The sequence below is a fragment of the Trichechus manatus genome, unplaced genomic scaffold (assembly GCF_000243295.1).
Source record: "Trichechus manatus latirostris isolate Lorelei unplaced genomic scaffold, TriManLat1.0 scaffold00091, whole genome shotgun sequence".
NCBI lineage: Eukaryota > Metazoa > Chordata > Mammalia > Sirenia > Trichechidae > Trichechus > Trichechus manatus.
The window spans coordinates 5321615-5338911 of NW_004444027.1; the positions used below are offsets into that span (position 1 = coordinate 5321615).

At 39.3% G+C, this 17297-nt stretch overlaps 2 protein-coding genes across 2 annotated transcripts in view; one reads left to right on the forward strand and one right to left on the reverse strand.

The window, feature by feature from the left end:
- The window catches only part of FBXO16 (F-box protein 16), a 108869-nt gene extending 105759 nt beyond the window's left edge, over positions 1-3110 (reverse strand). The window contains exon 1 of the mRNA XM_004382222.2: positions 2613-3110. The gene's annotated coding sequence lies outside the window, so the exon portion shown is untranslated. The remainder of the gene's footprint in view (positions 1-2612) is intronic.
- A 3221-nt stretch (positions 3111-6331) lies between these two features.
- Positions 6332-17297, forward strand: part of FZD3 (frizzled class receptor 3) — a 153472-nt gene continuing 142506 nt past the window's right edge. The window contains exon 1 of the mRNA XM_004382189.2: positions 6332-6426. The gene's annotated coding sequence lies outside the window, so the exon portion shown is untranslated. The remainder of the gene's footprint in view (positions 6427-17297) is intronic.

Consider the following 17297-nt stretch of genomic DNA (forward strand, 5'->3'; position numbering starts at 1 on the left):
CCTTTCTTAGAACTTTTAATCATTTACAGAGTGCCTCAAAACCTGTCCTTTAGAGTGCCATAACAAAATACTTTAAGGTGGAGAAATTTTAAATGCAGGTTCATAGCAGTTTCAACATATAACCTCAATGTTTCTGCCTGCCTCTGTGTTCCTTCCTTTCTGAAGGTGGGTTCACCATAAGAAGGTAATGGTGGTCACTGAGGGGCCAAGCCTGCCTGCTTGATCTACAGGCTCCAAAAATTACTCTACATCCAAAAATATTGGACGATTTTAAAAAAAAACAATTATTTGGGGTGTGATACAGGATTTCCCCAAATGCTGTATCTGAAACCCTTGAATCTCCTACTTGACAATGCCCTCCTGTAGTTACCTACCATAAAACCAGCTGCTGTCAAGTTGATTCCAACTCATGGCGACCTCATGTGTGCAGAGTTGAACTGTGCTCCATAGAGTTTTAATGGCAGTAGATTGCCAGGCCTTTCTTGTGAGGCCCCTCTGGGTAGACTTGAACTTCTAATCTTTCAGGCAGCAGCCAAGTGCTTTAACTATTTGTACCATATTAAGGGAGTAAAGGGGGTTCAGATCAGCTCTCAGGTTCTTCTCAGCTGCTCTCTAACAGCTAATTATCTGAGTCATCATATGTTTAGCTAAGTTACAAAAGGCAGAAGAAATTAGTTCATTACGGTATTAACTGGCAGCTATAAAAGTGTGGGTGAGCAGACAAGTTACAGATACAAAACCTGGCCACAGAGTCTAGATCTGCCCAGTTAAGAATGATATTCTTCTTTTTTGTTGTTTTTTGTTTGTTTTTACCATTTTTCTCTTCAAACCAGTTGTTTTTAATCTTTTTTTTGAGAGTCATAAAGCTCACAAATGAAAGCTATGAATCCTCTCTCTAGAATAATACACATGAATAAAAAATTTTGCTAATACCAGATTAAAAACTCCCACTCTAAGCTGAGGAAGTCTCTCTCTCTTCCAAGTTTGTGTAGGAAACAAGATCCTCTCTGACTGATTATTTGCACATTTTCTGAATTAGGGCAAAGTAGCTTTTCTAGGAGACTTCCCAAGACTCTGAGCTGGTTGTTTTCTTTTTCCTGGTTCCTTAGAGCTAGAAATTACTTGAAGTAGGCTTTCTTCAAGTCAGCTTGAGGAAAGGTTGATTTTCATGAGATGGGCCTGGCCAGGAGAAGCAGCCCTCCTGGTAATACAGCTCTGATAAAGCACGCAAACAGGGGTGTCCTGGCCTGTATTTTGCTACTATGTTTTACACATTTTTCCTCCTCACTCCATTCCAGATGATGGGCAGTGTACATATACGCATTCACACACGTTTATGGTACAGACCATAAACTACTATTAAAAAGACAGAAACTTTTATATAACATGCACAAAAAATAATTCCTCCCACTCCATCAGCAAGACAAAACAAGTTGTCTTTCCCTCCTTCCACATAGAAGGCTTCCTGTTGCTTTTTTACGACCTATTTCCCCCTTAATGGCTGTCCTTAAAAATTCATCTTAAATTTTCTTTGAATATAGAAAGGGCCTGTGTCCCTAGCCCCCAATGGGTGGTTCTAGTTCCATATTCAACAATAGGGATGGGCCCCTGTGGTAAAGTTCCAGTGGTCACACATTTCCAGTCTGATTTTCTGAGTCATCTGTCACACTGTCACCATTCTTCAACGACATTTATTAAGTACCTACTAGGCCTGAATTAGGGTACAAAGACAAGAGTCTATACTTTAATGGAGCTTACAGTGTCCTGTTAGAGAGTTGTTTTTTTTTTTTAAAACCAGTTGATCCTATCACTTTTCAGCTCAAAAACCTTCATATGCTCTCCAGTGTCTACAGAATACCCAAGCCCTTTTGCCTGGAAGTCTAGATCCACTATGATTTTACCCCAACCTACCTTTTCAGCCTCACTTCCCCATCTTCCTTCATGCACCTATGCCAAGACACACTGAACTCCTGACCACTCTGTGAACATGGCACAAAACTTTGATGATTCTGTATCTTTGCTTATGTGGTTTTCTGAAGCTGCTCATCTGAATCTTAATCACAGCATTACATAATAGGTTAAATAAATACTAGTTAAATAAACCGAATGAATGAATACAATAGGGAGGTGATTTAAGGGTTAAAACTCGTGGAAATGTTGGGTGAAATGCAACATTTAGAACTGAGCACGGGGATTACATTCAGGATTACATTTTATTTGAATTTTACAGAGCAGAATAGGACTAAGTTTCTCTGCTAACATACAGCTCACCCATTGTACACTGCAGTAGCATCAGCAAAGGGAAACTCAGTATCAGGAAAATTGGTAGGGTATGGTTAGACTTAAATATGAATTCATTTTAAATTAGATAGTTAAAATAGAGCAAGAACTATAATACAATGCAAACAGCTAACTAATGCGTGACATAATTATTTGTTGACTGTTAATTTCATCCAAGTATGACGCATCTAGCACTTTAACTGTAGCTGAAATAGGAGAGCAAAATGTAACCCCTGAAGCATCGACAAGGGTTGCGAGAGGCCCAGGAGAATCCGAGAGTGGAGTCTCAATGAGAATCTACATCTTTTTCCAGTACTGCCTACCGCTCTCACCTGTTTTAGCTTTCCTCCTTCTTCAAGCCTCAAGCGCTGCGGTTGCCATAGTCGCAGCAGACCAGCTTTTTCTTAGACTGCTTCCAGCCTCCACCCTTTCCAGCTTCCAGTAGTCCAATCACAGTCTAGAAACCCTGTCGCTGGCATACGGGGTCTCTGAGGCAACAATGTGTTGTCTCTTGATTGGCCAGCAGATCCAGGAAGGCTGGCTCCAAAATTTGGCAGAGATGAAATTTTAAAGTGTGAGTGCTAAAACGGTAGGAGAGGCTGCAATACCCCGACATGATGCCACGATGAAGATGCATTCGATCCTGAAACAAGCAACACGGAAAGCCCTCATCAAGACAACACTTGCGTTCCAAATCAGCCTTTCCTACTGAGCATGTTTATTTATATTGCTCTGGTCACGCGGGGCTCCCAAATGCAATCTCCACTTTTCCAGGTTTTAAGAGTGGCCAACAGGTAAAAGAAGGCTCGAGAGGAAAAAGAATTAACGACTGGTTCACTGAAAGAATAGCACCTGCAACAGAAAGTGAAGGGACGTGGGAAAATTGCCAAACAAATGCTTCTCCACATAAATTTCAATTTACTGGATTGTGGAATTCAGGCTGACTGATTGATACACCAGGAAACCAGTAGATGGCATGCTTAATAAGCAAACCCCCCCCCCACCAAAAAAAAAAAATCCACTCGTTGCCTTTGCGGCTATTCCTACTCATAGCAACACTATAGGACAGAGTAGAACTGCCCCATAGGGTTTTCTGGTGGATTCCAACTGCTGACCTTTCAGTTAGCAGGCAAACTCTTAACCACTGCACCAACAGGGCTACATGCTTAATAAGAATAAAACTAAACTCGAGAAATCTTAAAATTCAGTCTAATTTAATTAAACTTATTAAGCACCCAACATATAACAAAAGGTTAAGTGAGAATAAACCAAACCCACCCTGTCAAGTTGATTTTCACTCATAGTGACCCTACAGCAAAGAGCAGAACTTCCCCAGAGGGTTTTGAAGGCTATAAATCTTTACTGGGGCATACTGCCACATCTCCCGCTAAACTGCTGGTGAGTTCCAACTGCCCATCTTTCGGTTAGCAGCCCAGCGCTTAACCATTGCACCACCTGTGCTCCTGGAGTGAGAACAGAAGGATAAGAAAGAAATCTAATGAGAAGACTGGAAAATGCATTGTATAAATAACTGATCTAAGGCCCACAGTGATAACTGCTGTGATAGAACCATAAACAAGTGCAGGAGAATACCAAAAAGTTCAAAATTCCAGAAAGCAGATTCTTTGGTAAATAAATATAAAGCAGTTTTTATAGGCAGCAGATAACAAGATTTTCCTATCTTACATTTCCTAAAACATTTAAGAATGTACTCTCTTCGAACTTAAAAGTTATCCCTATGTTGGTATTGTGTTTCATGGTTTTGAAATGGGCGGAGTTTTTGTATCTCCAAGTTAAAAAGAAAGATAAGTGGAGCTCACAGACGTGAAGCTCATAGCCTTCCCTAAATTAACAGATCAGTAAGTTGCAAAACTGAAATTAGAACCCAGGTTGTCTGAATTCTTCACTGACCAGGCTGTATGTAAACAAATAAAAGCCTGGGGCGGGGGGCAGGGTGACCTGGAGGTGGTATGTAGATGTAATACTAAATTACCATGTATTACCAGGTAACATTTATGATTTCAAAACCAGTTCATCCAAGAGACCAGTTTTAACAATGTTGCGAGTGCTGTGAAGTTCCTGCTCATTAAAAATGTTGGTGGTTACAAGGTGGAGTTAAAGAGAGATGGAATAATAAGAGCATATCACCTTATCCCTGTTGGATTTGAATATTTTTATCCCTGAAAATAAGGTCCCTTTCGTCTATCTTTTCTATCACTACCCTCTGGGCCTCCTCTTTTCCCATACCTCATCCATCTGATTACTGTGTGCCCATGGGAGTCTGAGTCACAGCATTCACACTCTGTTCATAGTAGGCATATTAGCTCAATATCTGTGATACATTACCTGTAAGTGAAAATTTTCAAACAAAGTTTGGAGATTTTCAAAAGAAACACCCTCACTTTTCCATGGATAAAATGTCAACATTTTGCTTCGTGTGTTTAACTGATACCGTTGAAGCCCCTTTCCTACACTTCCCAGATCTCATTCCCCTCCTTACCTCCCTACAGGCAACCACTGTTATGAAATCGGTGTGTGTCCATCGTCTATTTCATATGTTTTGATTACATATACATGTTTTGTCTTCAAAAACACCATATAGCATTCTAGGTTGTTTTTTTTTTTTTAAGGTACCTAATTTACATATTTTGTAGTATGCTTTTTTCACTCAATGTTATATTTTGGAGATTTAACTACGTTGATAAATTTGGTGATAATTACTACAACATTCCTACCTCCCCATGTGAACTATGATGTGTTCCGTATCTGACAGTTTTTACAACAGGGTTAGAACGATGAATAAATTACATAAAAATGCACCTAGCAGCACAGCTCGAGGTACACGGGATCTGGAAACACATACAGCAGGCACACGTAGACTTTTCCGCACACGCAATCTGCCTGCTCACTCACCCTCAGGAGAGGCAGCACTGGCTTCACAGAACACCGATTTACCTAGAAATCAGTCTAAGGATCACTATTACTTTTAAGTCCTATGTGCTATCAACAGAACAAAATGATGCCCGTGAACTTTAGGTTGAAACGGTAAGAAAAGGAAGAGAAATAAAGGGGTAAAACGGTGCAGTAAAAAAGAAAAACAGCCTTGGCTTTGGATGAATCCAGACTCTGCCCAGACTCTGCCATTAAAGTGCTGCGTGGCTTTGCGTAAGGCATTTCTGGGTGTTCTTCTCCTTGTTTGAAAAATGCAAAGCTGTGTTTAGATTATCTCTAATGACTTTTTCGGAGCCCTGGTGGCGCAGTGGTTAAAAGCTCGGCTTCTAACCAAAAGGCGGTTCGAATCCACCAGCCGCTCCTCAGAAACCCTACGGGGCAGTTCTACTCTGTCCTGTAGGGTAGCTATGAGCCGGAATCGACTCGACGGCAATTTTTTTTTTTTTTTTTATTAAGGACTTTTTTCAGCTCTAAAGTTGTTTATGTAGAAAAAAAGAGGGGATACACTTCCTAAGGAGCAAAAGGAGGGAATGCTACCAACAATAGCCTTAAGCTCCATCTGTTTACTAAGCTCTTCGCAAAGACGAAGAAAACTGTTGCCGGGCAAGTACATCCGTCTGCTATGCTGTTTTAGCGCCGAGTTCTCAAAGACTAGTTGTCTACCTCTACCTGCACCCAGTTCCACCTGGTGAACCGCCTCCGGACCACCTCCAATCCCCGGGGGTTCTCAGGTTAGCACACTTGTTCTCAAAACAGGTTTGGGGAGTCTTGTAATAGCATCACAGGCTTGGAGAATCGAGAATCACCGCTGTTTCAGCAGGGGAGGAAGCTTTACAGAGGTCTAAATGCATTTAAGAAAAACGCCTCTAGACCGCGAAACAACTACGCCGCTGCCGGGCAGTTAAAGAAAACCGTAATCGTCGGCGCGAAGCACAGAACAACGAAAGAGATTCGCATTCCTCTGCGCAGTTAGGCTCAAAATGGGTGCGCTCAGCGGAGAGTGCGCAGAGCGCTTGCGTGATGCGTGCGCGCGCGCGCGCGCGCTCACCGGGCCGCGCATCCCAGCGCTCGCCAAAGCTCGCGGTTACTCTGGCGCGCGCTGGCGGTCAGAGACTGCTCGGTTTACCTGAGGGACGGCTGGCTGCCCCCGGCTGGCGCTGCAGCCACCATCGCATCCGGCCTCCAAGGTCTGAGGTGAGCACCGAGGCGCCCGATCTCCTGGCCTAGGATAGCGGGAAAACGGAGCAGTAAGTCTGCAGAATGAGGAGGTGCTGCCGCCGCCGCCGCCTGCTCCTCTGCCTAACCCTGTGCTGAGGAGCCACCAGCAGCCCCGGCACCTCCTCCTCAGGGATCGTTATTCTCGTCGCGGCCAAAACAAAAGCCTCCAGCTCCCGGCTGTGGCAGGGTGTCTGGAAGGCTTCTTCTGAGCGGTATGGGGGTAAAGAGGTGCGGTGAGGACAAGTTTGGGGTTAAGGAGTGAGGTGGGGAGATGCCCTCGGAGATTATTAACCCATTCCCTTCAAACCTGAGCTGGGCAACCTGTGCGAGTGTGGACCGCAGCTTCCTCTTCTCCACCCCCGCCCCAAAACATTCATGACGAGAGGTGGATTGATCTCGAGCCCGGTTCACTTCATTCGTGAAATGCGGGGGTGTGTGGCGCACTCCACCCGCCTGGGAGCGGGTGTGGGAGGACGCGTCTGGGAGGAGGCGAGAGGACAATGCATCGGGGTCTCCAACGCCGCCGGGCAGTTTGGGCCAGCGGAAGACACATTTGAATTTTTCCTTTCTCAAATGTCATTTTAGTATTCGAACTGACCTTTTATTTCCATTGCATGAAAGTTGTATCTTCCATCCCATCAGTTTGGAAAGTCTGTTGCTTGCTCTCCAAATATTTTCTCCTTTTTATGGTACGTGTATCTTTCATGGGGTACTGTTGGATGATCAATAGATGCCCTCTGAAATAAAGGTGCCGTTTAAATATTTAGCAAATAAGTTATTTCAAGCAATTAGAAAACCTTCCCTGGGGCTTTTTTAAATTTTAAATTTCTCTGTAAGAGAAACAGAAGGCTTTTTTGAGGACAAAAGCCACATTCTATTAATTTAGGCGTAGGAGTAGTAGACTTAAAGTTTTAAAATACCTACCCCATAAAAGAGGTCCAGTTTTTTTGCTCGGTAGAAAATGAAAATTTAAATTTTGGTTCCCTTTTAAATTTAGGCAGATGCAGCAGCAGAGCAGAACAGCAGCATCAATGACTGCTGTATAAATATATTCAAACAAAATCTTGTTTTATGGAACTAATTTTGATAGACCTGTAACGTTTATGGGAATTAGATTACTTTGCAAAGCTAATACCACAAGAGCGAAGAAACAAAGACCTGACGTTGGGAATGTTACCTCCCTCCTCAGCCTCTTTTTAGCCTTTAGTGGTGTGCTGATAGCTTTTTTTTTTTACATTATAGGCTGGTAGAGGAATAGATAAATTCTTACTTCTGTTATTAGGAAGCAATTACTACTACTGAAGATAATGCTTTCCATCCTTACTTTTGAACAAATCAGTACCTTCTTTTTTGTCTAGGGAAGAAAACAACAAACCAAACCAAACTAAAGAAAAAAACCCCATCTACTTCAACTACCAAACCACAATATAAAGGTGAAAAGATTTAGTTGAGGAGTAGGAAAGAGGTGTTAAAGCTTATCTGCGCAGACTTGGAAGGATAGAGCTGAAGATGAAATATAATTAAGATGCAAACCTTCTCTTACTGTGTTGCCCAATGAGCTACATTTTGGGATGTTTTCCCATCCCAAATGTTTTGAAACTACTGTATGAGTAAAATAAGTAAGTTATTAATGAGACCTACCATCCTACTCTCTTTTTTTTCTTCATTTACTGCTAATATCCTAATATCTTCTACCTCCAGCCCTCTCCTAAATCTGTAAGTGTCTCATCAATAATAGAAGAAAGGACTACAGACTCCTATGCTCTTTCATTCCTTTCCTCAACTAAGCTACTGTAGTCCTCTGAGCTTTATTTTATTATTTTTAGAAATCCTACATTTTTCCGAGCCTTATTTTGTGCTTTGAGCATTTAGGTAGATTTTTCTTGAGGGTTCCATGATCGAGGTATTTGAAGTAGAAGGGTTGAGGGTCATTTAATAACAAAAATGCACATTCTTTCTTTGTATAGTACAATGTGAATGCTTTATCATTCGGAAAGGGGGAGTTTTTTTTGCTCACAATAGTCCTCTGTTTCCCACTTGACATCAGGAAAAAATATCTACTCAAATTTCATATTACTTTGTTAGTAAAACTACAAGATTATATACTCCAAAGTTTTTTTTGAGCATATTAGTTTGTTGATAGGGTACTGTTGACTTTATCTTGTTTGGGAGACAGGTGGTAGGAAACAGTTCTGAACACATCTATACCTTCTTTCATGGGGGTGGGTAGTGTTGGGTTCAAGTTTATTTATTTTATATATATATATATGTATAGATATAAGCATATTTTTAACCACCAAAGCTTTAGAGTTAAGGCTGCTTAAAGCTGCAACTGTCCACAAATAGAGCAATAATGCAGATAAAGAGAATGGTGTGGACTATACATACCGGGGAGATTATTTAGTATAGATTGGAAAAGATGTGTAGCAGAGTCTTGAGGCAAGAAATGAAGATTTTTAATAGTGACATTTTTATAAGGCTAGGGATGAATTGTCAAAGAGTAAGAACTCTTCTGTGGCTAAAGACGAGTTTTAACTATTTTGTCAAAAATGAATTCCTTCTCTTTGCTTTCCAATTGATTATGCTGAGAACTAATGACAGTTTTCGTGGATCTAAGGAATGCATTGCAAATGAAGGCTGAGATGACTATAACAGAGGCTAATGGGCTGCAAACTAACAAAACCCTGGCTCCCCAAATCTATTTTATGGAAATAATTCAGAAGTTAAAGCATACAAAACTTATAACCTTGCTAAGGGAAAAAATAAGGGGCTTGCTTTTAGAGAATTTTCTTTTTTCTTTTTTTTTAATTGTAGTTTTGGTAAAGGTTTACAGAACAAATAGTTTCTCATTAAACAGTCAATACACATATTGTTTTATGACAGTGGTTAACAACCCCACAACATGTCAACACTCTCCCTTCTCGACCTTGGAGGACCTTTTTTTTTTGGTAAAAATATACATAGCCAAAGATACACCATTTCAAAAATTTCTACATGTACAATTCAGTGACATCGGTTACGTTCTTCCAGTTGTGCTGCTATTCTCATTATCCTTTTCCAAATTATTCCATCACCATTATCTTCAACTCACTGTCTGCTAGGCTTCCCATTAAACCTTTTGAGTTGCTGTTGTCAACTTGATCTCACATAGATAATTCTTTTTTTTTTTTTTGTACTTTAGACGAAGGTTTACAGAACATAATAGTTTCTCATTAAACATTACACGTATTGCCCTATGACAGTGGTTAACAACACCACGACATGTCAACACTGCCCTTTCTCAACTGTGGGTTCTCTATCACTAGCCTTCCTGTCCCTCCTGCCTTCTAGTCCTTGTCCCTGGACTACTGTGCCTCATTAGTCCTGTTTTGTTTTACGGGACTGTCCGGTCCCCGGCTGAACGATGAACCTCACGAGTCACTTCACTGAGCTAAAAGGGTTTCCGGGGGCCATACTCTCGGGGTTTCTCCAGTCTCTGTCAGGCCAGTAAATCTGGCCTTTTTTTGTGTGTGTTAGAATTTTGTTCTACATCCTCTTCCAGCTCTGTCCAGGACCCTGTGTTGTGATCTTGGTCAGAGCAGTCAGTAGTGGTAGCCGGGCACCATCTAGCTGTAGTGGACTCAGTCTGGTGGAGGCCTTGGTAGCTGTGGTCCATTAGTCCTTCAGACTAATCTTTTCCTTGTATCCTGTTCTCTTCATTCTCCCCTTCTCCTGAAGGGATGAGACCAGTGGAGTATCTTAGATGGCTGCTCACAGGCTTTTAAGACCCCAGATGCCACTCGTCAAGGAAGAATGTAGAACATTTTCTTTATAAACTATGTTATGCCAGTTGAGCTAGATGTTCCCCGAGACTAGAGAATTTTCTCATGAACAGATTTTAACTGGAAAGGGAAGCTGGACTGGAATTTCATCCTTTATTTTTTTAATTTTTCATCTGGAATCTGGCCATTTTTTGACTTACCAGTTTTATTTTCAGGTTCATTTAAAAAAGTTCTGGCTTTTTTGGTTTTAAAAATGATAATTTAGAAAATGAAGTGAATTTTGAAGTGTACCGTTTATTGTAATTTTGAACTTAGAGGCATTTATTTTTCCTTTTTTTTTTAACTGATTTTTTTGTGAAAGTTTACACAGCAAGTTAAGTTTCCATTTGACAGTTTCCACACAAATTATTCATTGACATTGGTTACATTCATCACAGTTTGTCACCTTCTCTTTAATTGTGTCTGTACCCATCCATATGTGTTCAAACATTCATTTTTACTTTGTTTGTGCTGTGCTCACTACATCCACGTTCAGTGCCACTTTTCCCATCACCACAAATAACAAGTCTCTATGGTCTAAGGCATACTCCCCCCAACCCCCTATTTTATTTTAAGCCATATCACTCACAAGATTAAGTTATTTGTGGACTTTAAAAATTAGCGAGATAAATAGGGAAGGTCATAAAAGGGATACTCACTCTGAGATTAATAGGAATCTATGCCCTATAAATTAAATATGAAACTATGTAAACTTTAGCAACAAGGAGGCAATATTTTGAGAATAATTCATTTTTTAAGTGACAGGATATGGGAAACAAAAGGCCAAAGACCACATGGGCTTTAGGAAAAGGAAAGTAACACTCAGAGCAATAAGTATGCTCTGAGTATATATTTTATTTCTCTAACAAGAGTAATTTCCTTGAGAGAAGGAACTCTGCTATTTAGCCTTTCAGGCTCCTTATTTAGAGGTAGTCATTGCTAATCCTTGCAAGTCATTCTTGAAAGAAAGACAAAGACTATTCCTCCTACCCTGACTATAGCCACTGTGTAGCCTATATTCACTTTGAGGAACCCTTAAATGATATTTCTGAATTGGAAATGCAAAATGTTGCCTGTATTTATAGAGTATCAAGAAAATTGGATAGATATTGAGAATGATGAAATGGATCACATTCTATACAGACATGGTGAATTGAAATATAATTGCTGAGCATAATCGTTTGTTTTAGGACACTCTTGACAAGCTTTTACAGCCTCCTTTTTTTCATTGTTCTGGGATTCAGTCTGCTTTCCTGTCACAGTTACCACCCTCTGCTTTTCCCACCTGAGTTCTTTGGGTCTAATTTTGCAGTCAGCCTGGTAAGACAGTCTTCCAAGATTGCATCTTCTTTTCCCTTTTTGCTTTTCTTCAGGATAAATACTCAGCTTATTTTATTTTAAGAGTTTTTACTTTTTATCATGAAAAGAAAACTGATAATACTTGGGGGATATCAGATTCATGATGTCACATTCATAAAAATAGATAGGTTTAAAAGTATGTAGTCTCTTTTGTTTTGTGATAGAATGATAACCAAGTAACTTAATCTGAAATTGGTTTTCCAAATATTTTATGTTGCTCTGTAGAGAAGTGCATGTGCCTCTTTTCCCATAGATAGGACATGAACAACTGTAGCCATAGCACTCATTTTTTGCTGGGCCCTAGCCCCTGAAGCTGCTCACTCCAATTATGTTAACCCAGCAGGCTCCTTTATTCAGTTGAGATACTGCAGATTCCTGTAGTAAAAAAATATGATACTATCAATAAGAATGCAAAAAAAATCCCCCCAAACCACCCTAAAAACCATTATTAACCTTTATTTAATGAATTGCTATATTTTGGTAGAATCTCTTTGGGTCCAGAATCTTCTTTATATCCCGCATGTCTGAAACTTCAACTTACAGCTTTTCCGTGGATGAATCTACCTTAGGAAAAATAACTTTTGCTACCCACACTCACATGAGCCTGATTAGCAGCAGAAAGTTAATTCATTATATTATTGAAGAGCGATTTGGAACATGTATCAAAAGTTTTAAAAATGTGCATACCATTTGACTCAGCTGATAGGTGATCTGATTTTTTTCAATATTGAAAATCAGTTTTTGGCTCATACCATGTTGATCATCATTTTCTTGCTTTTCTTACCACCTGAAGGGATGGTCAGTAGTGCATCCCTTAGCTTGTTGCTTGATTAGCAGCTAATAAATAAGTCATTCAACTAGTATTTTTCCTTGTCCGACAGTCAGCACACATTTATAGATTTAGCAGAGGGTAATATTCTATATAGAAAATAATGTACTTTATGTTCTTTTATAAAATCCCATGGAGCATCTGTAATATTTTATTTTTTAAACAATTGAAATTTTGTTATATTCTATGCACATATATTTTTTCTGACAAAAACGTATGCAAGTAGAGTCTGATTTACAATGTATTTGAGTTACAGCAAACTGCTGTTGTTTTTTGTGTATCTTATGGTTAGTAATATATAGTAATTACAGTGTTGCAGTATGTAATTTACTAATGTTATCATTCTCAGATGTTCACTGGCAGATGTTTATATGTAATGTTTCCAACCCTCAAAGGCAAATAAAGATCGAATTTATAAAGATACTGATAATAAAAGGCAACAATAATGAAAACTAAAAAAAAAAAAAGTATTTGACTTATGTCAGAACCGACTTACAACAGAGTTCTTGGAAGAGAACCCCATCGTAAGTCGGGGACTACGTAAGTGTGTGCATGTGTATATGCACACACATATTGTTTTATAAATTGCCTTTTTTTTTCTTATTGTTTTGTTAATGCCTTACCATGTTAGTAAAATACAGGTCTGTGATCATTTTTAGTGACATTATAATATTTCCTTATGTGGATATACCATAATTTATTTAATGAGTCCCTTATTGGTAGACTTTTAGATTGTTTCCAGTTTTTTATCATTACACACAAGCTTACACTAACATTTTGGTTATGCATCGTGTGTATTTGTATGTTTACTTGCTTAGAATAAATTATAGAATAGATTTGTTGGATCAAATTTTACACACTTGAAGAGATTTTGATACACATAGTCATTTTTTAAAGTACCAGTTTACATTCCTACCAATAGTATTTGAAAATGTTCTTTTCGCCATACCCTCTCTTACACTGTCTTCTATGATTGCCATTTTTGGCCATCTGATTGACAAAAATGTTATCTGATATTTGCATTTTTTATTAATAGTAAAGATGAACATCTTTTCATGTGTTTATTGGCTTTTTGTATTTCTTTTGTTTATTGTGTGCTTTATGTCTTTTGCCCATTTTCCGTTGAAGTGTTATTCTTTATCTGCTATTATTTTTTAAAAGAATCATTTTCTGTACTATTTCTTCGCATACAATTATATAAAAATATATCTGTACTCTTTTAAATTATTTTATTTTGGGATAGTATTTCTAAAACATGATTTATGAACCACTTCTAACAGAACCCAAAGTTTAATTGTTAGAATGCAGATCATTCTCCAGAGATTCAGATTTCTAAGACATGGTGAGAGGATCCATGAATCTGCTGCACATTAAAATTAGAGAACAGCTCTTTTTGGGGAATCAGAATTCCTTAAGATCTTTGCTCTGCCTGTTTTCTTTTGTCTCACTGCATTCCACTGGGTTTTTTTTTTCTCATTTGTTTTCATAATTATAAATTACAATCTTGATATACTAAGATTATTGTCCTACCACAGCTTAACATCATAGGATTTACAAAAGTGTTTTGACATGGTAATTTGGATACCGTAGTACACAAAAGAAGTACCTTTGGAAGAAGATTGGAAGTGTCCCATGAAAATGAGGCAAAAGGAACAATCTAAGAGGAAATCAGGTAAAATAGATGGAGTAGACAGAAGTATGAGGGCGTGTTTCATCTAGTTTTAAAAACCCGTGAGGTATTACTTAGTTTATTCACAATTATTATATGGTAGTCTTCTTTCAGCCATACATTCGAAACTCATAACTGCTTGAAAAACAGATTAGTTTAAATGGAATTGTTGGTGCTACTGTACACATATACGAAGCTCTGGTGGCGCAGTGGTTTGAGTGATCAACTGCTAACTGAAGGGTCGGTGGTTCAAAATCACCAGCGGCTCCACAGAAGAAAGATGTGGCAGTCTGCTTCTGTAGAGATTTATAGCCTTGGAAACCCTGTGGGGTCACTATGAGGTGGAATTGACTGGACGGCAGTGGGTTTTTATTATACACATATTCAGTAAGAAGCAATGTTCCCTTTAATTTTTTTCTTTTAGTTGCAAGCAGATGAACGTGCTGCATAAGCAACAAACTACAAAGACTGACTTACATGGATATTTTAATACTGTAATCAAAGCTTTCAACAGTTATTTGACATACTAATGATGGACATAATTGTTACTGTACTGTGTGGTAATTAAGCTTAAATATAAATGACTGTTTAGTATCAGTTTTCTATAGCCTGACCTCATATTTTTGGGGCCAGCTTGAAGGTGAAAAAAAAAAATGGTGGGTCAAGCACTTGTCCCAAAATTATCTGATATAGAGGGCTGGGAAATTTAGAGCACCACCAGTTAGACTTTTGGGCAGGGATTTCTCGTAACCTTAGTGTTCCTAATTCTACTGGCCACAGACTTTCCTTTTCCCTTCCACCACTCAAGAACATCTACTCAAGGGAGAAGTTGGGAAGATTCAGCCACTGCTTTACTTTCCCCAAATATGTTTTCTACCTAGTAACTAAAGCTTCGGTGAAGAGGTCCCAGTAATTGATAGTCAATACAGAAAAGATAGTTTAATTCCCTGCTTAAGCCAAACCAGCTCCAGGCTTCAACGTCTATGCTAGTGTTTGAGTTTACTGAGACTTTATGTTTTTCTTCTTTATTTTGATGAGTAGGTTTGTTAACTTTCTTTGTGGTTACATTGAAATTTACCCTTAACTTCCTAAGTTTGAACTGGTCTTTTATTACTTGATATCGCCTTGATTTCCTGTCCATTTGAAGGTTCTATACTTACACCATGTAGTCCCACGTTTATTGTTTTGACGTTGTCGTCATTTACAGATTGATGTCTCTAGTTCCCTGTTTTGAATCCTAGTTTTGTTTTATCCTTGAGTGTTCATTGGAGCCCTGGTGGCACAGTGGATAAGTGTTTGGCTGCTAACTAAAAGGTTGGCAGTTCGAATCCACCAGCTGCTCCTTGGAAAGCCTAAGGAGCAGTTCTGCTCTGTCCTGTAGGGTTTCCATGACTTGGAATTGACTCGACAGCAATGGATTTCTGTTTTTTTTTTTTTTTCAGTGTTCAGTATCCAGACTGGTATTTTGGCTGATACTGACCTGTGCCCTAGATTCAAGTTGTTGCCTGATGTTGTTCGTTCTCTGACCATTAATAATCCTTTTTTTCTGTTTTATTTGTTTACACTTTTTAAAATTTTTTCCCATACAAAAATTTATACATACTTGTTATGTGACTCTAATTGCACTCCCCATACTGTGACAGCACACTCTTCCTTTCCACCCCTAATTTCCCATGTCTATTGAACCAGCTCCTAACCTTCCCTGCCTTCCCATCTCACCTCTGGACAGAAGCTGCCCATTTAGTCTCTTGTATCTACTTGAGCTAAGAGGCACACTCCTCACAAGTATCACTTTATGTCCCACAGTCCAGTCCAATCCCTGTCTGAAGAGTTGCCCTCGGAAATTGTTTTAGTTCTGGGCTGATAGAGAATCGAAGGGCCGTGCTTTCCGGGGTACCTCCAGTCTCAGTCAGACGATTAAGTCTCGTCTCCCTACTAGAATTTGAGTTCTGCACCCCACCTTTCTCCTGCTCAATCAGGGACTCTATTCTGTTCCCTGTCGGGGCAGTCGTTGGTGGTACCTGTGCACCATCTAGTTCTTCTGGTCTCAGGCTGATGAAGTCTCTGGTTTATGTGGCCCTTTCTGTCTCTTGGGCTAATATTTTCCTTCTGTCTTTGGTTCTTCATTCTGCTTTACTCCAGGTGGTTGGGATGAATTGATGCATCTTAGATGGCCGCTTGCAAGCTTTTAAGACCCCAGATACCACTCACCAAAGTAGGATGCAGAATATTTTCTTAATAAGCTTTGTTATGCAATTTGACCTAGATGTCCCCTGAAAGCAGGGTCCCCAAACCCCTATCCCTGCTACTCTGTCCCTCAAAGTGTTTGATTGTATTCAGGAAACGTCTTAGCTTGGTTTAGTCCAGTTGTGCTGACTTGCCCTTTAGTGAGTGCTGTCCTTCCTTTCACCTAGATAATTCTTATCTACTATCTAGTTAGTAAATAACCCTCCTCCTCTCTTCCCACCCTTGTAAGAAACAAAGAATGTTTTCTTCTCTGTTTAAACCTTTTCTTGAGTTCTTATAATAGTGGTCTTATACAATGTTTGTCCTTCTGTGACGGACTAAATTCACTCAGCATGATGATCTCTAGCTTCCTCCATGTTATTATAAGATGTTTCACGGCTTCATTGTTGTTCTTTATCATTGTGTAGTATTCCATTGTGTGGATATACCATAATTTATTTATCCATTCATCCGTTGATGGGCACCTAGGTTGTTTCCATCCTTTTGCTATTCTGAACAGTGCTTCGATGAATATGGGTGTGAATATATCTATTCGTGTGATGGGTCTTATTTCTCTAGGATATATTCCAAGGAGCAGGATCGCAGGATTGAATCATACGTCTGTTTCTAGTTTTTTAAGGAAGTGCCAAATCGATTTCCAAAGTGGTTGTACCATTTTACATTCCCACCAACTGTGTATAAGTGTTCCAGTCTCCCCACAACCTCTCCAGCATTTATTATTTTGTGTTTTTTGGATTAGTGCTAGCCTTGTTGGGGTGAGATGATATGTCATTGTAGTTTTGATCTGCATTTGTCTAATGGGTAATGATTGTGAGCATTTCTTCATGTGTCTGTTAGCTACCTGAGTATCCTCTTTGGTGAAGTGCCTGTTCATATCCTTTGCCCATTTTTTAATTGGGTTATTTGTCTTTTTGTTGTTGAGGTTTTGCAGTATCTTGTAGAT